At 45.6% G+C, this 18,470-nt stretch overlaps 1 protein-coding gene and 1 long non-coding RNA gene across 8 annotated transcripts in view; one reads left to right on the top strand and one right to left on the bottom strand.

Annotated features, from left to right (window-relative positions):
* The window catches only part of LOC118389833 (protein Jade-1-like), a 285,673-nt gene that overhangs the window by 112,422 nt on the left and 154,781 nt on the right, over window positions 1-18,470 (bottom strand). The gene's annotated exons all lie outside the window — the stretch shown is intronic.
* LOC127933098 (uncharacterized) lies at window positions 11,833-13,917 on the top strand. 4 transcript variants are annotated; one of them, XR_008147390.1, is made up of 4 exons: window positions 11,833-12,221; window positions 12,342-12,393; window positions 12,454-12,993; window positions 13,294-13,917. It is a non-coding gene; the product is annotated as an uncharacterized LOC127933098 (long non-coding RNA). The 4 variants fall into 4 exon arrangements; XR_008147389.1 differs by having other exon boundaries at window positions 12,454-13,173; XR_008147391.1 differs by having other exon boundaries at window positions 12,454-13,413; window positions 13,594-13,917.

The raw sequence follows: 18,470 nt of genomic DNA, 5'->3' as shown, positions 1-18,470 counted from the left end.
CAGCATCGCTCTTGCAAAAAAAAACGTGCAACAGATTGGCTAGTGAAATGCACACTTAGCCCACTGATTGGACCAGCAAAATGTCAATCAACACAGTTGATCCCCAGATCTGTGCCTCAACACAATCCTGTTTCGGAGCTCTACGGACAATTCCTTCGACCTCATGGCTTGGTTTGTGCTCTGACATGTACTGTCAAATGTGGGACCTTATATAGACGTGTGTGTGCCTTTCCAAATCATGTCTAATCAATTGAATTGATCACAGGTGGACTCCCAAGTTGTAGAAACATCAAGGATGATCAATGAAATGAGCTCAGATTCAAGTCTCATAGCAGAGTCTGAACATTTATTTACTTATTATTATTTTATATTTGCAAAAAATTCTAAAATCCTGTTTTTGCTTTGTCATTGTGGGGTATTGTGTGTAGATTGATGATTCAAATGTTTTACTAAATCAATGGTAGAATAAGGCTGTAAAGTAACCAAATGTGTAAAAAGTCAAGGGGTCTGAATACTTTCTGAAGGCACTGTATGTCTCTGTCATTCTGGTTGTGTGTAATAGGAGCGCGCACCTCAGTGATCATAAAAATAGGCTACGTGGTCTGCATGCCACGCTTTGAAGTCAGCACGATGAATAAGATACAATTATCGTTCCATGTATGAATGGTGATGAAATATCATTATTAATAATTAAGTCTGATTAAGACCATTGCTAATGTGATGGATGTGGAAATAGCCTTTTACATTGTAGAACCAGTTTATTGGATGTAATTGCCAATTTGGTGATTGTATGGTCATGGGAGGAGCCAAGTGCTTATGTACCTATTTGAGCTCCTGTTTTGATTTGGTTTCTCAAGGCGAGGCTGTGCAGTCTTGCCCTCTACCTGTGTCCGTTTAGATAGGACAGGTTAAGCCTGATACCGAGGCTATTTCCTGTGTATACTTGGTAAATGTACTTGTATATTTTGTATGATATGGTGCTTTCACCATTGGATCACCAAGACCTGTAAATAAATGTACACTCTGAGCACGTCAACCTGCCTTCTGCTGATTTCATGCCCTTATGACTGCAACATGTCCCTATTTTACAATTACATCATCAAAATGTGTTGTAGACAAAATAATGAAAAGGCCTGGTAGCCTCAATAAATAGACAGATGTGATGCACGTATAGATATTTTTTTTTTTACTTGACTTGCTCTTAGAATACATGACTTGGGGCTTGACTCGAGACTCTGCCCATTCTACTTGGGACTTGACTTGAGGCTCAGACCTTGTGACTTGCTTGTAACTTGAATAATAGTGAATTGGTCCCACCTCTGTTATTTAGTATGCCATGTAAGGTATAGGTGTAGGAAGAAATGGTCTTTAAAGGACAGGGGCTGGGAGAAAGTGGGTCTGGTCTGTTGGGCTCTGGTGTTTGTCCCGAATAAAGGCTATGCCTACTCCAGACCGACTGGGAGACAGATGCAATGTACTCTAACACAGTGAGCCAGAATTAGAGAAGTCTCTGCCTGGGAGGCAGAATGAGGCAGTCTTATAGAGGCCTGGGAGGCAGAATGAGGCAGTCTTATAGAGGCCTGGGAGGCAGAATGAGGCAGTCTTATAGAGGCCTGGGAGGCAGAATGAGGCAGTCTTATAGAGGCCTGGGAGGCAGAATGAGGCAGTCTTATAGAGGCCTGGGAGGCAGAATGAGGCAGTCTTATAGAGGCCTGGGAGGCAGAATGAGGCAGTCTTATAGAGGCCTGGGAGGCAGAATGAGTCAGTCATAGGGGTGTGAACGTTTCAACACTTAAACAACATTGGGATCATTAGCGTTTAGAAAAAATGCCTAACCAAAAAGTTAGTTTATTTATTTTTGTACAAAATTAAAATCACAATGCAGTTACCACAAAACAGGTACATATTATCATAATAAAGGGAAACATTTAAATGTAAGAAATACCTCATATCCAACAATGCTGTCATGTCAATAGGAGGTATGTTTTGCAACAGATCTAAAGCACGCCGTACGCCATGGTCGTTAACAGTTGGAGAAATGGCAGAGAGTGAGACAGGGAAGAGAAAGCAGATATACTTTACTGTCGGCTTCAATGCACTAATGGCATATCTAGAACCAGCCAACAAGATGCCTTGTTGAAAAACCATAAGGGCCCTGATGCACAAATTGTACAATGATTGCGCTGCAAGTACAAAGCGCGAGCCCAGGAGGCCGAGTGAGGCAGTTTGAACCCAGTCCAGCAGGACGGGCCTGTCTGATGCTTGACCCGGCCTGTTTAGCCCACAGCAAGAGACCCCACTGCAGCTACACACAGGTACTATGTGTGTTTGTGCGTATATATATGTGTGTGTGCATGAGAGACGGCACCAGCACAGCCAGCGAGGTGGGGGGAACGTCAAAAACAATCAGACCAATTCTGTGGAATCGCGGTGGGGACAAATAAATAGATAGGTTGAGTCAAATTACATTCATTAATTTCCTCTCTATTTTCTCATCTTTCTTTCTCTCTCTCTCTCTTCCCCCTACCACTTCCTATCCTCTCTATTTTCTCATCTCTCTCTCTCTCCCTTCCCCCTACCACTTCCCATCCTCTCTATTTTCTCATCTCTCACTCTCTCTCTCTCTCTCTCTTCCTCCTACCACTTCCCATCCTCTCTTTCTGCCCTGCTGTAGCTGCACGAGGTTCTTCTCCTCTGCAAAGTGCTGCAGAGAAGGGGGGGCGACAAGCTGGCTCCGTGAAATTGGAATGTGCAGCCAAGAACAACTCTGCTGACCATGGCACGCTGTGTACCTGACCGTACCAACCGAACCCCCAGCCCTGCTCTGGCTGTACTGCCAACTTTTTCTGTCGTGATACGTCCTTCCCTCCCTCTCTCTCTCCATTCCCCTTTCTATTCCCAATCTCTCTCGCTCTCACTGTCTCTCCATTCTCACTCCCTCTCCAGAAAGAAAGAACGAAAGAGAGAGAGAGAGAGAGAGAAAAGGAGGGAAAGAGGGAGGTAAATGTAGGGCTGTGGCAGTCATTACATTTTGTCGGATGGTGACTGTCATAAAAATAACTGCAGGTCTCATGGTAATTGACAGTTAATTAACATAAACAAGTTCAGCATCTCCGGCTTCCACGCATAGCCTACAAGCCACTGATGCTGACCTTTGGAGTTATTATTTTTTAAATGTTCCATTCAATATAGCCTACACCATCGCAATCAATCCATTGTTTATTTTAAGCAGGTCTACATTATGATATGAAGAACATTTTCAGAAGAACAGAATTGCATATTCTGAGTTGTCCTTATGTTTGGCCCTAATCTGGCTATGCCATACGGCTGTGGGCTACACTAGTTCATGTATCAGGCAAGATTGGCTTAGAATTCCAGTGGCATTGTTTAATGTTATTTTATAGTAAAAACATTACAATTGAACATAGCTGAATAAAATAGAATATATTTTTCCCCAAACAATTTAAGAGGGAGTGTGCACATTCTGTGTTGAGAGGGTAACAAAGACACATCTCCTCCTATATGCTTCATTTAGAGTTATTTATGCACTTTGGGGCTCCCGAGTGGAGCAGCGGTCTAACGCACTGCATCTCAGTGCTAGAGGAGTCACTACAGACCCTGGTTCAATTCCAGGCTGTATCACAACCGGCCGTGATTGGGAGTCTCTGGGTGGCGCACAATTGGCCCAGCATCGGTTAGGGTTTGGCCGTGGTAGGCTGTCATTGTAAATTAGAATTTGTTCTTAACTGACTTGCCGAGTTAAATAAAGGTTCAATAAAATATAACAAACTTTAGTTGTGATAAACGTTAGTCTATATGTTTTGATTTCTAACACATCTCATCAGTCTCTTTAGTTGTGATGCACACACTTCATCAGTCTCTTTAGTTGTGATGCACACCTCATCAGTCTCTTTAGTTGTGATAAACGTTAGTCTATATGTTTTGATTTCTAACACATCTCATCAGTCTCTTTAGTTGTGATGCACACACTTCATCAGTCTCTTTAGTTGTGATGCAGACCTCATCAGTCTCTTTAGTTGTGATGCACACACTTCATCAGTCTCTTTAGTTGTGATACATACCTAATCAGTCTCTTTAGTTGTGATGCACACACTTCATCAGTCTCTTTAGTTGTGATGCACACCTCATCAGTCTCTTTAGTTGTGATACATACCTCATCAGTCTCTTTAGTTGTGATACACACCTCATCAGTCTCTTTAGTTGTGATGCACACACTTCATCATTCTCTTCATGTTGTGATGCACACACTTCATCAGTCTCTTTAGTTGTGATGCACACACTTCATCAGTATCTTTAGTTGTGATACACACCTCATCAGTCTCTTTAGTTGTGATGCACACACTTCATCAGTCTCTTTAGTTGTGATACACACCTCATCAGACTATTCTTAATCTAATCTGGTCTTTACATATAGACATATTTACATGTGTGGATTTATTTAGAATTTAGAAAGGCCAACCCAAACAAATGTCATCCATAGGCTGCAGTCGAATAGCGAATGGAGGTTACGTGCGGTTAAGTTTTGAACATGCCAGGTAGGCTACACCGTCTGTAAAGCAGATTAAATGTGCTTCATTTGAAGAATTTACCAATAAATATAGCAGCATTCAAAACTCTGTTTTCACACGCGATTGCTCAATAATTTGTCTTATAAGAACATGTCTCACTAGGCTCTGCAGGCTATGTGCTCTCCAACCGTGATCCACGGGTCCAAGGCCTTTAGCCTACGTTTGAAGTTATTTGGCCACTTTAGTTGTGATACAAAACTTTTCAAAACATATAAGCCTATGGGCGAGGCTACATGATGCATGTGACTGATTTGAAACAGTTGAAAAGAAAATATGCATTGACAAGTGATAATATTGTCACCCATTAGACTATTCTGAATCTCATCTTTACATATACTAAATATATATGTGTGTGAAATTAGTTTTGATTTAGAATAGGTCATTATCATGCACCTGTCGGAACAGGGCCAGGGAGAAAAAGACATGTCATCCATATATAGGTCGCTTTACCCGGGGTTCATTTACATATCGGCAGCGTAGCCTAGTGGTTAGAGCGTTGGACTAGCAACCGGAAGGTTGTGAGTTCAAACCCCCGAGCTGACAAGGTACAATCTGTCGTTCTGCCCCTGAACAGGCAGTTAACCCACTGTTCCCAGGCCGTCATTGAAAATAAGAATGTGTTCTTAACTGACTTGCCTGGTTAAATAAAGGTAAAATAAAAAAATATCAGCCAGGTAGGCTACTCCCATTGTAAAGCAATGTGCTTAATATTAGGAAAGTAGAGAAATAAATATAGTAGGCCTAGCCAATATAAACCTGATGGGGTCCTTCTCTTTTTAAGAGGCCATCTAAACTCTCTAAACTCTCTTTCCCACTCAAAAGCATAGTCTATGGAAATGTTGGTAACAGGAAAACGTATTTCATTCCATGCTATGAGGGGCTGGTTCTGGCTGCGCAACAAATTATATTCTGCTCAAACTCTGAATGCCAGGGCTCTCATGAAGTGTTAGATTTTAGATTGAATTTATGTCAGAGTAATTAGAGGGACAATAGAGTACCGGCCATTAGTGACTGACCATTAGCAGGTTTGGTAAGCCACTAATAACCATCAGCGGCATCAGAGCGCAGTTTGAGAAGCCTAGTTACCATGCCTCAACAGTCACGTGGAATATGACTCAAGTCATGACTCTTGACTGCTGGTGTGGCGGTACTTTGGTCACCGTAACAGCCCTGAGGGAAAGAGAGAGGGAGGGAACCTTGCATGGAATAGTCAGAGGGAATGTGTTTAAGAAGGAGTTCTGGAATGGTTGGTGCACTCGCCATCTATTTCCATTATCGTATCAACTTGTAGGAAGAAAGGAAGGAGGAGATAAAAACATACACCTTCTCTCTTACACCCTCATCCCTGTGTCGAGGTGAGGTGGAGGATTATTTAAGATACTGTTTGAAGAGGTAGGGGTTCAGATATTTTCGGGAAGGTGGACAGGTACTCTGCTGTCCTAGCTTCAGGGGGAAGCTGGTTCCACCATTGGGGTGCCAGAACAGAGAAGAGCTTGGACTGGGCTGAGCGGGAGCTGCCCTCATGTAAGGGTGGGAGGACAGAGAACAGCTTGGACTGGGCTGAGCGGGAGCTGCCCTCCTATAAGGATGGGAGGACAGAGAACAGCTTGGACTGGGCTGAGCGGGAGCTGCCCTCCTGTAAGGATGGGAGGACAGAGAACAGCTTGGACTGGGCTGAGCGGGAGCTGCCCTCCTGTAAGGATGGGAGGACAGAGAACAGCTTGGACTGGGCTGAGCGGGAGCTGCCCTCCTATAAGGGTGGGAGGACAGAGAACAGCTTGGACTGGGCTGAGCGGGAGCTGCCCTCATGTAAGGGTGGGAGGACAGAGAACAGCTTGGACTGGGCTGAGCGGGAGCTGCCCTCCTATAAGGATGGGAGGACAGAGAACAGCTTGGACTGGGCTGAGCGGGAGCTGCCCTCTTGTAAGGATGGGAGGACAGAGAACAGCTTGGACTGGGCTGAGCGGGAGCTGCCCTCCTGTAAGGATGGGAGGACAGAGAACAGCTTGGACTGGGCTGAGCGGGAGCTGCCCTCCTATAAGGGTGGGAGGACAGAGAACAGCTTGGACTGGGCTGAGCGGGAGCTGCCCTCCTGTAAGGATGGGAGGACAGAGAACAGCTTGGACTGGGCTGAGCGGGAGCTGCCCTCCTGTAAGGGTGGGAGGACAGAGAACAGCTTGGACTGGGCTGAGCAGGAGCTTCCCTCCTGTAAGGGTGGGAGGACAGAGAACAGCTTCGACTGGGCTGAGCGGGAGCTTCCCTCCTGTAAGGGTGGGAGGGCAAAGAGACCCAAGGTGGCAGAACGGAGAGCTAGGGTTGGGGTGTATGGTATGAGCATAGCCTGAAGGTAGGGAGGGGCAGTTCCTCTTGCTTTTTCGTAGATAAGCATCATGGTCTTGTTGTGGATGCCAGCTTCAACTGGAAGCCAGTGGAGTGTGCAGAGGAGCGGGGTGATATGAGAGAACTTAGGAAGGTTGAAAACCAGGTTGGCTGCAGCATTCTGGATGAGTTGCAAGGGCCCAGCTAACAGCGGGTTGCAGTAGTGCAGACGGGAGAGGACAAGTGCCTGGATTAGTTCTCTGAGTGGGCAGGCCTACCGCGAGAGGAAGAGCAGTTCTGTCTTGTCGAGGTTGAGCTTGAGGTGGTTGGCCGACATTAAAGTTGAAATATTTGCCAGGCACGCAGAGAAGCGTGTCGCTACCTGGGTGTCAGAAGGGGGGAAGGAGAAAAGTAGTTGAGTGTCATCCGCATAGCAATGATAGAAGAGACCATGTGAGGATATGACGGAGCCTAGTGACTTGGTGTATAGAGAGAAGAGGAGAAGGCCTAGAACCAAACCCTGGGGGACACCAGTAGTACGAGTATGTGGTGCAGACACAGATCCTCTCCAAGTAGGAGCGGCATGCCGGTTCGGATGTAATCCAGAGTACGCATAGACTGAGACGCCCTGAAAGGGTGTAGAGGAACCACCATATGATGGTTCACAGTGTTGAAGGCAGCAGATAGATCTATGAGGATGAGAACAGAGGAGAGAGAGTCAGCTTTGGCAGTGTGGAGAGCCTCTGAGACACAGAGAAGAGCAGTCTGGTTGAGTGACCCGTTTTGAAGCCTGACTGGTTAAGGTGAAGAAGATTGTTCTGGGCGTAATAACGAGACATTTTATCAGAGACATCACGTTCAAGTGTTATGGAAAGAAAAGAGCGAAGTGATACAGGTCTGTAGTTTTTGACATCAGATGAGTTGAGTGTTGGAGGGGACGCAGCCAGTGGCCAGGGATGAGTTGATGAGGATGGAACGCAGCCAGTGGCCAGGGATGAGTTGATGAGGATGGAACACAGCCAGTGGCCAGGGATGAGTTGATAAGGATGGAACACAGCCAGTGGTCAGGGATGAGTTGATGAGGATGGAACACAGCCAGTGGCCAGGGATGAGTTGATAAGGATGGAACACAGCCAGTGGTCAGGGATGAGTTGATGAGGATGGAACACAGCCAGTGGTCAGGGATGAGTTGATGAGGAATGAGAGAAGGTCTCCAAAGATGGTCTGGAGGGGATGGGGTTGAGCAGGCAGGTTGTTGGGAGGCCAGACCTCACTAGTCGCAGGATGTCGTCTGGAGAGAGAGGGGAGAAAGAGGTCAAGGCGTAGGGTAGTTCTGTGTGAGCGAGACCAGTGGACTCTAAGTTGCCGATGTTGTCAACCTTTTTTTACAAAGTGGTTGACAAAGTTGTCTGCCGAGAGGGAGAAGGGAGGGGCTGGAGGTTTAAGGAGGGAGGAGAAGATAGAGTTAGAGACAGAATCTTGAAATGTAGCATGGTAGAAAGTGGCTTAGCAGCGGACACAGAGGAAGAGACAGTAGAGAGGAGAAAGTGAAAGGATGATAGGTCCTCTGGATGTTTAGTTTTCCTACATTTCCCTTCAGCTGCCCGCAGCCCTGTTCTGTAAGCTCACAATGAGTCACTCAGCCACGGAGTAGGAGTGACGAGCCTGCCGGGAGGAAAGGGGTCAGTGCAAGACCAGCCAAAAGCGAGTTGCTGTTGGATGCGGAAAGGGAGCAGAGTAGTGTCAAAGAGACAGGAAGGAGAAAGATTTAGCAGAAGGGAGAGATGATAGGATAGAAGAGGAGAGAGGAGTGGGAGAGAGAGAGCGACGATTGCGATGGCGCATGACCATCTGGGTAGGGGCTGAGTGGTTAGGGTTGGAGGAGAGGGAGACAGAAAAGGAAACAAAGTTGTGATCAGAGACCTGGAGGGGGGTTGAACTGGGCTGAGTTGGAGGGGACTGGGAAAGGGTGAGATCAAAAGAGGCAAGGAGGGGAAAGAGAGAGTTGGAAAGAAATGAATCAAAGGCAAACGTCGGGAGGTTAAAGTCGCCAAGTACAAAGATCGGTGAGCCATCGTCAGGAAATGAGCTTATTAAGGTGTCAAGCAAATTGAGGAACTCTCCAAGGGCACCTGGTGGGCAATATATGACAATAATGTTAAGCTTGAGAGGACAAGTGACAGTTACAGCATGGAATTCAAATGAGGAGATGGACAGGTGAGTGAGGGAGAAAAGAGAAAATCTCCACTTGAGTAGACCCATGCCATTACCGGAATGACCAGATGCTCTCGGACATGGGTAGGTACCTAGATTCAGCCGCGGGATGGTCAGGGGGCCGGAACATAATTCAAATCATTTGTACAGTGCAAATCGACCACAAATAAGCCCAAAAATATAGATATAGATTGTATTTTAAAATACCAATAATTTCATACCTTGATTACATTGAGACGATCACATATTCCTCCTTTTGTATTTGTGGGAATACTTTGATTCCATAAATGAAACATATGCGGGGCGCCTGTTGCCGATGTCTGCTCTACATGATACCCCCCCACCCTGCTCTCTCCATCTCTTCCTCCCTCTCACAACCTTCTCCTTCTCCTACCTTTCCATGTCCCGCTCTGTTGCCGATGTCTGCTCTACATGATACCCCCCCACCCTGCTCTCTCCATCTCTTCCTCCCTCTCACAACCTTCTCCTTCTCCTACCTTTCCACGTCCCGCTCTGTTGCCGATGTCTGCTCTACATGATACCCCCCCACCCTGCTCTCTCCATCTCTTCCTCCCTCTCACAACCTTCTCCTTCTCCTACCTTTCCACGTCCCGCTCTGTTGCCGATGTCTGCTCTACATGATACCCCCCCACCCTGCTCTCTCCATCTCTTCCTCCCTCTCACAACCTTCTCCTACCTTTCCACGTCCCGCTCTGTTGCCGATGTCTGCTCTACATGATACCCCCCCACCCTGCTCTCTCCATCTCTTCCTCCCTCTCACAACCTTCTCCTTCTCCTACCTTTCCACGTCCCGCTCTGTTGCCGATGTCTGCTCTACATGATACCCCCCCACCCTGCTCTCTCCATCTCTTCCTCCCTCTCACAACCTTCTCCTTCTCCTACCTTTCCATGTCCCGCTCTGTTGCCGATGTCTGCTCTACATGATACCCCCCCACCCTGCTCTCTCCATCTCTTCCTCCCTCTCACAACCTTCTCCTTCTCCTACCTTTCCATGTCCCGCTCTGTTGCCGATGTCTGCTCTACATGATACCCCCCCACCCTGCTCTCTCCATCTCTTCCTCCCTCTCACAACCTTCTCCTTCTCCTACCTTTCCATGTCCCGCTCTGTTGCCGATGTCTGCTCTACATGATACCCCCCCACCCTGCTCTCTCCATCTCTTCCTCCCTCTCACAACCTTCTCCTTCTCCTACCTTTCCATGTCCCGCTCTGTTGCCGATGTCTGCTCTACATGATACCCCCACCCTGCTCTCTCCATCTCTTCCTCCCTCTCACAACCTTCTCCTTCTCCTACCTTTCCATGTCCCGCTCTGTTGCCGATGTCTGCTCTACATGATACCCCCCCACCCTGCTCTCTCCATCTCTTCCTCCCTCTCACAACCTTCTCCTTCTCCTACCTTTCCATGTCCCGCTCTGTTGCCGATGTCTGCTCTACATGATACCCCCCCACCCTGCTCTCTCCATCTCTTCCTCCCTCTCACAACCTTCTCCTTCTCCTACCTTTCCATGTCCCGCTCTGTGCGGTGGGGTAATCCTGCTAAATCCTCTCTCTTAGTCAGCAGCACAGCTAATCAACTGGAACACCAGCTACAGCCCTGCCTGGACACTCACTCAGCTTCGGGCTCAGCTCCCTCCACACCCCCTCACGCACCACTTCACCTCTCCAGCCACACACACGGACACGTAGCCCTAGCACTAGCCTATCCTGCTCTCTGACGCAAAAAACAACAGCAACGATCCTCTACCCACGATACCCAATCACCGTGCCACACATTTCTCCGACATAGGCAAACACGATTGGAGGAGGGATGGGGGTGATGGGATGTCGGGGGGTGAGGGCAGGGATAGGGGCGGAGGTTTCAGGAGGGGTGAGGGAAGGAGAGTGAGGGGCTGGGTGGGGAGCAGTGGCGAAAGCTCAACAGTGCATTAGGGACAGCGCAGTGTGATTCCTTCCTATCAGAGCACTTCAAAGGAGAGGGAGAGATAATCCGTCCCAACATTAGACCGGAATCATATGTCCGCAGAGGCTCCCTGGACGACTAACTGAGGTGGGGGGGGAGAAGAGAGGGCTGGGGTTGGAAGATGTAGGGATTTTTCAATTTGCCATTAAATCAGAGATGATTGGAACGTGCCAGTCTCCTTCAAAAAGAAGATCCTCATCCATGGACAAGCGGGCAGCAGAAAGAGAGATGCCTACCGTACCACCAGAAACTGTCTTCAATATCTTCCCTCTGTGATACTCAGTCAAAGGTTAAAAATATTTTTCTAGTAAATCAAATCAAAAATCAAATTGTATTTGACACATGCGCCAAATACAACAGTGAAATGCTTACTTTACGAGCCCTTAACCAACAACACATTTTAGAAAATACCCCCCAAAAAATAAAATAGAAGAAAAACAAATAATTAAGGAGCAGCAGTAAATAACAATAGTTTAGGGTGACCAGACGTCCCCTTTTCCAGGGGCAGTCCCTGTTTCTGGTGGCCTGTCCCCGGCTGGAGCTGTCCCCGTTTTTAACTGTGTGTTAAAAACAGACCGCAAAGTGAAATATCTTCTTCTACTAACTACTTGCTAGCGATAGTTTTAGAGAAAGCTGCTGTGGAAAACTCAGCCAGAAGCTAACAAGTGTCAGGTGAATCCACAACATCACCACAAACGTATTTTCGAGCCAGGTAAGTTAGAATCGTTTGGGATACTAGCTAGTGATGTTATAATGTCACAATTTATTATATAGATAATCTGCTCTATAAGGTTTTAAATAGGTTATGCTAGCTAACGTTATCTATGTAGACTAAGTTAGCTAGCTACTTATTTTGAAAATATGATTGTATTAAATTAATGCACAATTAATTCTGAGAATATCTTTGTAGATTACAATTTGAATGGTTTGGCATTATAATAAGTAGCGTGAAAATATAGTTAGAAATGTTCATGGATAACATTATCAGTGGAGAGGAAGGAGAGGAGGAAGACTGGATAGGAAGAAGAGTGAAGGAAACAGAGGAGGAAAGGTAAAGAGGTGAGGAGGAAGACTGGATAGGAAGAAGAGTGAAGGAAACAGAGGAGGAAAGGTAAAGAGGTGAGGAGGAAGAATGGATAGGAAGAAGATTGAAGGAAACAGAGGAGGAAAGGTAAAGAGGTGAGGAGGAAGACTGGATAGGAAGAAGAGTGACGGAGACAGAGGAGGAAAGGTAAAGAGGTGAGGAGGAAGACTGGATAGGAAGAAGATTGAAGGAAACAGAGGAGGAAAGGTAAAGAGGAGAGGAGGAAGACTGGATAGGAAGAAGAGTGAAGGAGACAGAGGAGGAAAGGTAAAGAGGTGAGGAGGAAGACTGGATAGGAAGAAGAGTGAAGGAGACAGAGGAGGAAAGGTAAAGAGGAGAGGAGGAAGACTGGATAGGAAGAAGAGTGAAGGAGACAGAGGAGGAAAGGTAAAGAGGAGAGGAGGAAGACTGGATAGGAAGAAGAGTGAAGGAGACAGAGGAGGAAAGGTAAAGAGGAGAGGAGGAAGACTGGATAGGAAGAAGAGTGAAGGAGACAGAGGAGGAAAGGTAAAGAGGAGAGGAGGAAGACTGGATAGGAAGAAGAGTGAAGGAGACAGAGGAGGAAAGGTAAAGAGGAGAGGAGGAAGACTGGATAGGAAGAAGAGTGAAGGAGACAGAGGAGGAAAGGTAAAGAGGAGAGGAGGAAGACTGGATAGGAAGAAGAGTGAAGGAGACAGAGGAGGAAAGGTAAAGAGGAGAGGAGGAAGACTGGATAGGAAGAAGAGTGAAGGAGACAGAGGAGGAAAGGTAAAGAGGAGAGGAGGAAGACTGGATAGGAAGAAGAGTGAAGGAGACAGAGGAGGAAAGGTAAAGAGGAGAGGAGGAAGACTGGATAGGAAGAAGAGTGAAGGAAACAGAGGAGGAAAGGTAAAGAGGTGAGGAGGAAGACTGGATAGAAAGAAGAGTGACGGAGACAGAGGAGGAAAGGTAAAGAGGAGAGGAGGAAGACTGGATAGGAAGAAGAGTGAAGGAGACAGAGGAGGAAAGGTAAAGAGGAGAGGAGGAAGACTGGATAGGAAGAAGAGTGGCGGAGACAGAGGAGGAAAGGTAAAGAGGTGAGGAGGAAGACTGGATAGGAAGAAGAGTGAAGGAGACAGAGGAGGAAAGGTAAAGAGGAGAGGAGGAAGACTGGATAGGAAGAAGAGTGAAGGAGACAGAGGAGGAAAGGTAAAGAGGAGAGGAGGAAGACTGGATAGGAAGAAGAGTGAAGGAGACAGAGGAGGAAAGGTAAAGAGGAGAGGAGGAAGACTGGATAGGAAGAAGAGTGAAGGAAACAGAGGAGGAAAGGTAAAGAGGTGAGGAGGAAGACTGGATAGGAAGAAGAGTGAAGGAGACAGAGGAGGAAAGGTAAAGAGGTGAGGAGGAAGACTGGATAGAAAGAAGAGTGACGGAGACAGAGGAGGAAAGGTAAAGAGGAGAGGAGGAAGACTGGATAGGAAGAAGAGTGAAGGAGACAGAGGAGGAAAGGTAAAGAGGTGATTACAGAGCCTGTCAATGTATTATTCCAAACAATGTTTTTGAGATAAAATACAGAAATGGGGCAAGCAATGGGAATCTGTTAACCAAAGTATTTGATCTAATAGTGTATTATTTATTATTACAGATTGGAGAGGAAGGAGAAGGAAACATTAAGGGAGTAAAAAGAGTGAAGCAAGGAGAGTGTAGAAGAGTGAGGTGGAAAGGTGAAGAGAAGGAAAGGAAGACGAGTGAAGAAAAGAGGAGAAGAAAAAGTTGAGAATAAGAAGAGTGACACAAGGAGAGTGAAGAAGAGCAGACAGATGAGATACAATGACTCTTTCCAAGAAACGGAAATGCACTATGAAAAACATGAGAGAATTTCCATTTATACGCTCAGGTCAAGACGATAGAATGGTTCACTGCACCCTTTGTAATGCCTCTCTTTCAATTGGCAGCCGGAGAAGAACAGCAGTGGTAGAACATCAGCAGACGAAAAAGCATTAAGCCTCTCTGATTGGCCGTGTTGGTTTGCCCTCTGTCACCACATTCTTCAAGAAGGTAGAGCCTTCCCAAGAAGAATATGGTTTAGCTGTGCAGGAGGGTGTCTTTGCATAGCACACTATGCGACACAATCATAGTTACAGATCTATGGACTGTACAGCACAACTGACACGGAAGCTTTATGAGCCAAAGTTTACATGTGCTAGGACAAAATTACATGTGCTAGGACCTAGACCAGGTTGAATTTGTGTCCCTGTGCACTGATGTGTCCAATCATGGACATGTAAAGCTGCTGCCAATAGTAGTCAGATATTTATTGTAAGATATATGATGACAGCACATCTGTGGAAACAAAACTGCTTGATTTTGTTGAATTGAATGGAGAAACAGCAGAGAAAATTGCAACCGAGGTCCTGGTGGTCATCCAAAAATGTAACCTGGAAAACATTCACCGCCGACAACAAATACAAACTTTGGAGGACTGAATAGGCTGGGGAGGGTCAATGTCCATACCAAAGTTACAAATGCTCTGCAGTGGGAGGTGATTGGCTGAGGTTGTCCTGCCCACGTCATTCATAACATGGCCAGAACAGCTTTGGATATCATGTTGAGTACCTGCTCACAAAGATATTTGGAATATGTTCATATTTTTTACCGTCAGAGTAGAAAGACTGAAGGGCTTTTGTGAGTTGGTTGGCCAGGAGTACCATAACATTTTAGGACACAGCAATGTACGCTGAATGTCCATGCACCCTGCTCTAGAAAGAGTGCTGAAAATGTGTCATTGAAATCCTTTTTTATTTCTGAAGAAAAATGCCCTGTTGTCCTGCGAACAATGTTCGAAGATCCACTGACTGAACTTTGGCTGGCCTTTGTCCATGGAAACTTGACCGTATTCAGTGACACGATCAAGATGCTTGGAGGCCAGGACCACTGTGCTGTGGAGTCCGCTGCAATTCTGAGAAACATTGAGGCAAAATTGACTGCAAAATTGACCGATGACAACTTCATTCCAGTTTTGGTCAGAGGACTTCTGAAAGAGCTGGAGGACAATGGAGACATGTCTAAAGGCAGCTTTCTCAAAACATCCCAATCATTCTTCACTACGGCTGTGAACTACTTGCAAGCATGGGGAAAGCACACAGATAATCTAAAAGATTTACATGGTCTCCTTTTAAGAAGGCAACCTCTGCGTGAAGAGCTCCAGAAGGCAGCAGCCACACTGCAGGGAAAACGCCCCAATGTGACCATCAATGAGGATGCATTGTTTGATGAGGTTACTGGCCTGCAAGAGTTCCTAAAGGGGGGATCGCTTGAAGAATGGAAAACATCTGAGACACCGCTCAGTCAGAGATGGAGCATGGTGGTTACCCACTTCAAAGAGAACGACATCCCACACTCTAACCTGGCTAGATTAGCATCTGCTGTCATGTGCTTACCTGGAAGTAATGCACCAGTCGAGAGAGTGTTCTCCCAAATGAATGATATATGGACAGCAGCAAGAAATAGGTTCACTGTTCCTACCATCAAGGCCATGTTTATTGTGAAGACAAACTTAAACCTCCCCTGCCAGGAGTTCATGGAGAAGCTGGCCAAAGACAGAGCAATCCTGAAGAAAATACATTCTTCTGAGAAATATACAGATTAGGTTGGTATAAGTATATTATGTAGTTACCAATCTCATCAGCATCTTATGTCTTTATTATGTTAAGTATTTCACGTATACTATTGTCTGTTTTTTCAGTTTTGCTCATGTTCTCTTCTGCTCTTAGTCTACCCAGACTACCAGGACCACTGAATGGCTGTTAAGATCGGACAGTTCTGTCTTGTCTGTAGTGTTTCTGTAATATAGTTGTTTTTTCTATCACAGTGGGCCTGTTAGACTAAATACATGAACCCGGAATTGTCCCCCTTTTTCATTTCATACATAATAACATTGGATATTTTAATGATATATTGACCACCGAACTGGAAATGTCCCTGGTTTTCATTTCAGAAATCTGGTCACCTTACACTAGACACTTTCGTTCAGTCTACATGCTCAATGCATCACATGCAACAATGTTGATGACAACGATGTTGTTTCCACTTTGATCTTAATATAAATCCACAAGCGTTCTATAATTACAATATTAGTTTGTGCTTCTTACATCTGCAAACAGCTAGTTCGGATTTTCTTAGTAAGTTAAGCTAAATCATGTTAACCACTAATGCTCATCGCTAGTTAGGTGGCTAGCTGGCTAGCTAACTAGCTAATAAAAGTACTGAGTCAGAGCAAAAGTAGCTAGCTACTACAGCCTGATATCAGTACTGGTGGAGGCCTAAATCAGCATGTTGTTTGTACAACAGTATCTTCTAAATCGAAGAGGAATAGGCGAAGCATGAATATGTTGGCTATATGAACAAAGCCAAAAAGTATAGGGTCCCCTAGGAAACACTGACCATCACTTTGGTTCCTACCCTGTCACAATAACTCATCCATGGAATTTTCATTCGTTGTCATGTCACACAACACTGTATTCAAAGTGCCCACTATTATTTATAATCTAACTATAGAATTATAATAAACATTCTATTTCCATGATTCCAAAAGTTCACCCAAGCGGTTCAAAATAATTTGAGAAATACCATGACATAATATTTTGGCCACATCGCCCAGCCCTAAGATAGAGCGAGAGATAAGCGATAGGTGGTAATCCAGGCCCATCAATGCATTCAGCCTATAGTAGTGTTGTATTTCCATACCGATACCAGGTTTAGTATCATGATACTCGATACCATCACGATACCATCGCTATACTCAGCCTTGTCTCAGGATGGTAAGTTGGTGGTTGAAGATATCCCTCTAGTGGTGTGGGGGCTGTGCTTTGGCAAAGTGGGTGGGGTTATATCCTTCCTGTTTGGCCCTGTCCGGGGGTGTCCTCAGATGGGGCCACAGTGTCTCCTGACCCCTCCTGTCTCAGCCTCCAGTATTTATGCTGCAGTAGTTTATGTGTCGGGGGGCTAGGGTCAGTTTGTTATATCTGGAGTACTTCTCCTGTCCTATTCGGTGTCCTGTGTGAATCTAAGTGTGCGTTCTCTAATTCTCTCCTTCTCTCTTTCTTCCTCTCTCTCGGAGGACCTGAGCCCTAGGACCATGCCCCAGGACTACCTGACATGATGACTCCTTGCTGTCCCCAGTCCACCTGGCCGTGCTGCTGCTCCAGTTTCAACTGACCTGAGCCCTAGGACCGTGCCCCAGGACTACCTGACATGATGAGTCCTTGCTGTCCCCATTCCACCTGACCATGCTGCTGCTCCAGTTTCAACTGTTCTGCCTTATTATTATTCGACCATGCTGATAATTTATGAACATTTGAACATCTTGGCCATGTTCAGTTATAATCTCCACCCGGCACAGCCAGAAGAGGACTGGCCACCCCACATAGTCTGGTTCCTCTCTAGGTTTCTTCCTAGGTTTTGGCCTTTCTAGGGAGTTTTTTCTAGCCACCGTGCTTCTACACCGGCATTGCTTGCTGTTTGGGGTTTTAGGCTGGGTTTCTGTACAGCACTTTGAGATATCAGCTGATGTACGAAGGGCTATATAAATAAATTTGATTTGATTTGATTTACTCAATATCACAATAAGAAATCCATAATAGCCAAAGTTCAAACAGATAAACTCAGCTTCTGCTCTGTGCAATCGTTGGGCATCTTTAGAGTTCAATATCAATACATGTCAACATTTTTATGTCAATATTTTATAAACAGTCATGTATAATTAATTCATGGAGCTACAGATGACAAACAATCCCTTCCATTTAGGACTTATATTATTGGCAACTGCTAGGAGAACATATTTTATAGTACTGATCAGCAACAATTGTATAGAAGAAGCAATCTTCTTTTTTTTTTAAAGTGTGCTCTTTCTTTCAGGAAAGCAATGCCGTCATTAGCAAGGCAGAGCGTGGCTGTGGAATCTGACTATGGAATGTAGTGGAACCTAGACGGGAGGCGCGGGAGATGAAGAAGTGACCGTTTTTGGTGACAATCAGCATATTTTGCATTACGGTTTGCACATTATCACAAACAAAGTACTTGGTCAGTGAATTCAGCTGTAAGCTAGCAAAGACAGCTAGCCTAAAATTAAAGCTGAAAGCTACCGGTATCGTCTTTAAAAGTGTTGTAGCCTGTATGGACATTGTTTTGTGAACAGTAATGAACAGCTTCAACATTTTTACATGCCGTGTTGCATTATTCAAGTGTGTTAACTTCTGTGCAGCGTAGGGTTGGGTTGTATCCAGATTGTTATATTGTCATAGTGTTTCTGTATCATACTGTGGAAT

Source organism: Oncorhynchus keta, chromosome 11 (genome assembly GCF_023373465.1).
Source record: "Oncorhynchus keta strain PuntledgeMale-10-30-2019 chromosome 11, Oket_V2, whole genome shotgun sequence".
Taxonomy (NCBI): Eukaryota; Metazoa; Chordata; class Actinopteri; order Salmoniformes; family Salmonidae; genus Oncorhynchus; species Oncorhynchus keta.
This window is presented reverse-complemented; position numbering and strand designations above follow the sequence as displayed.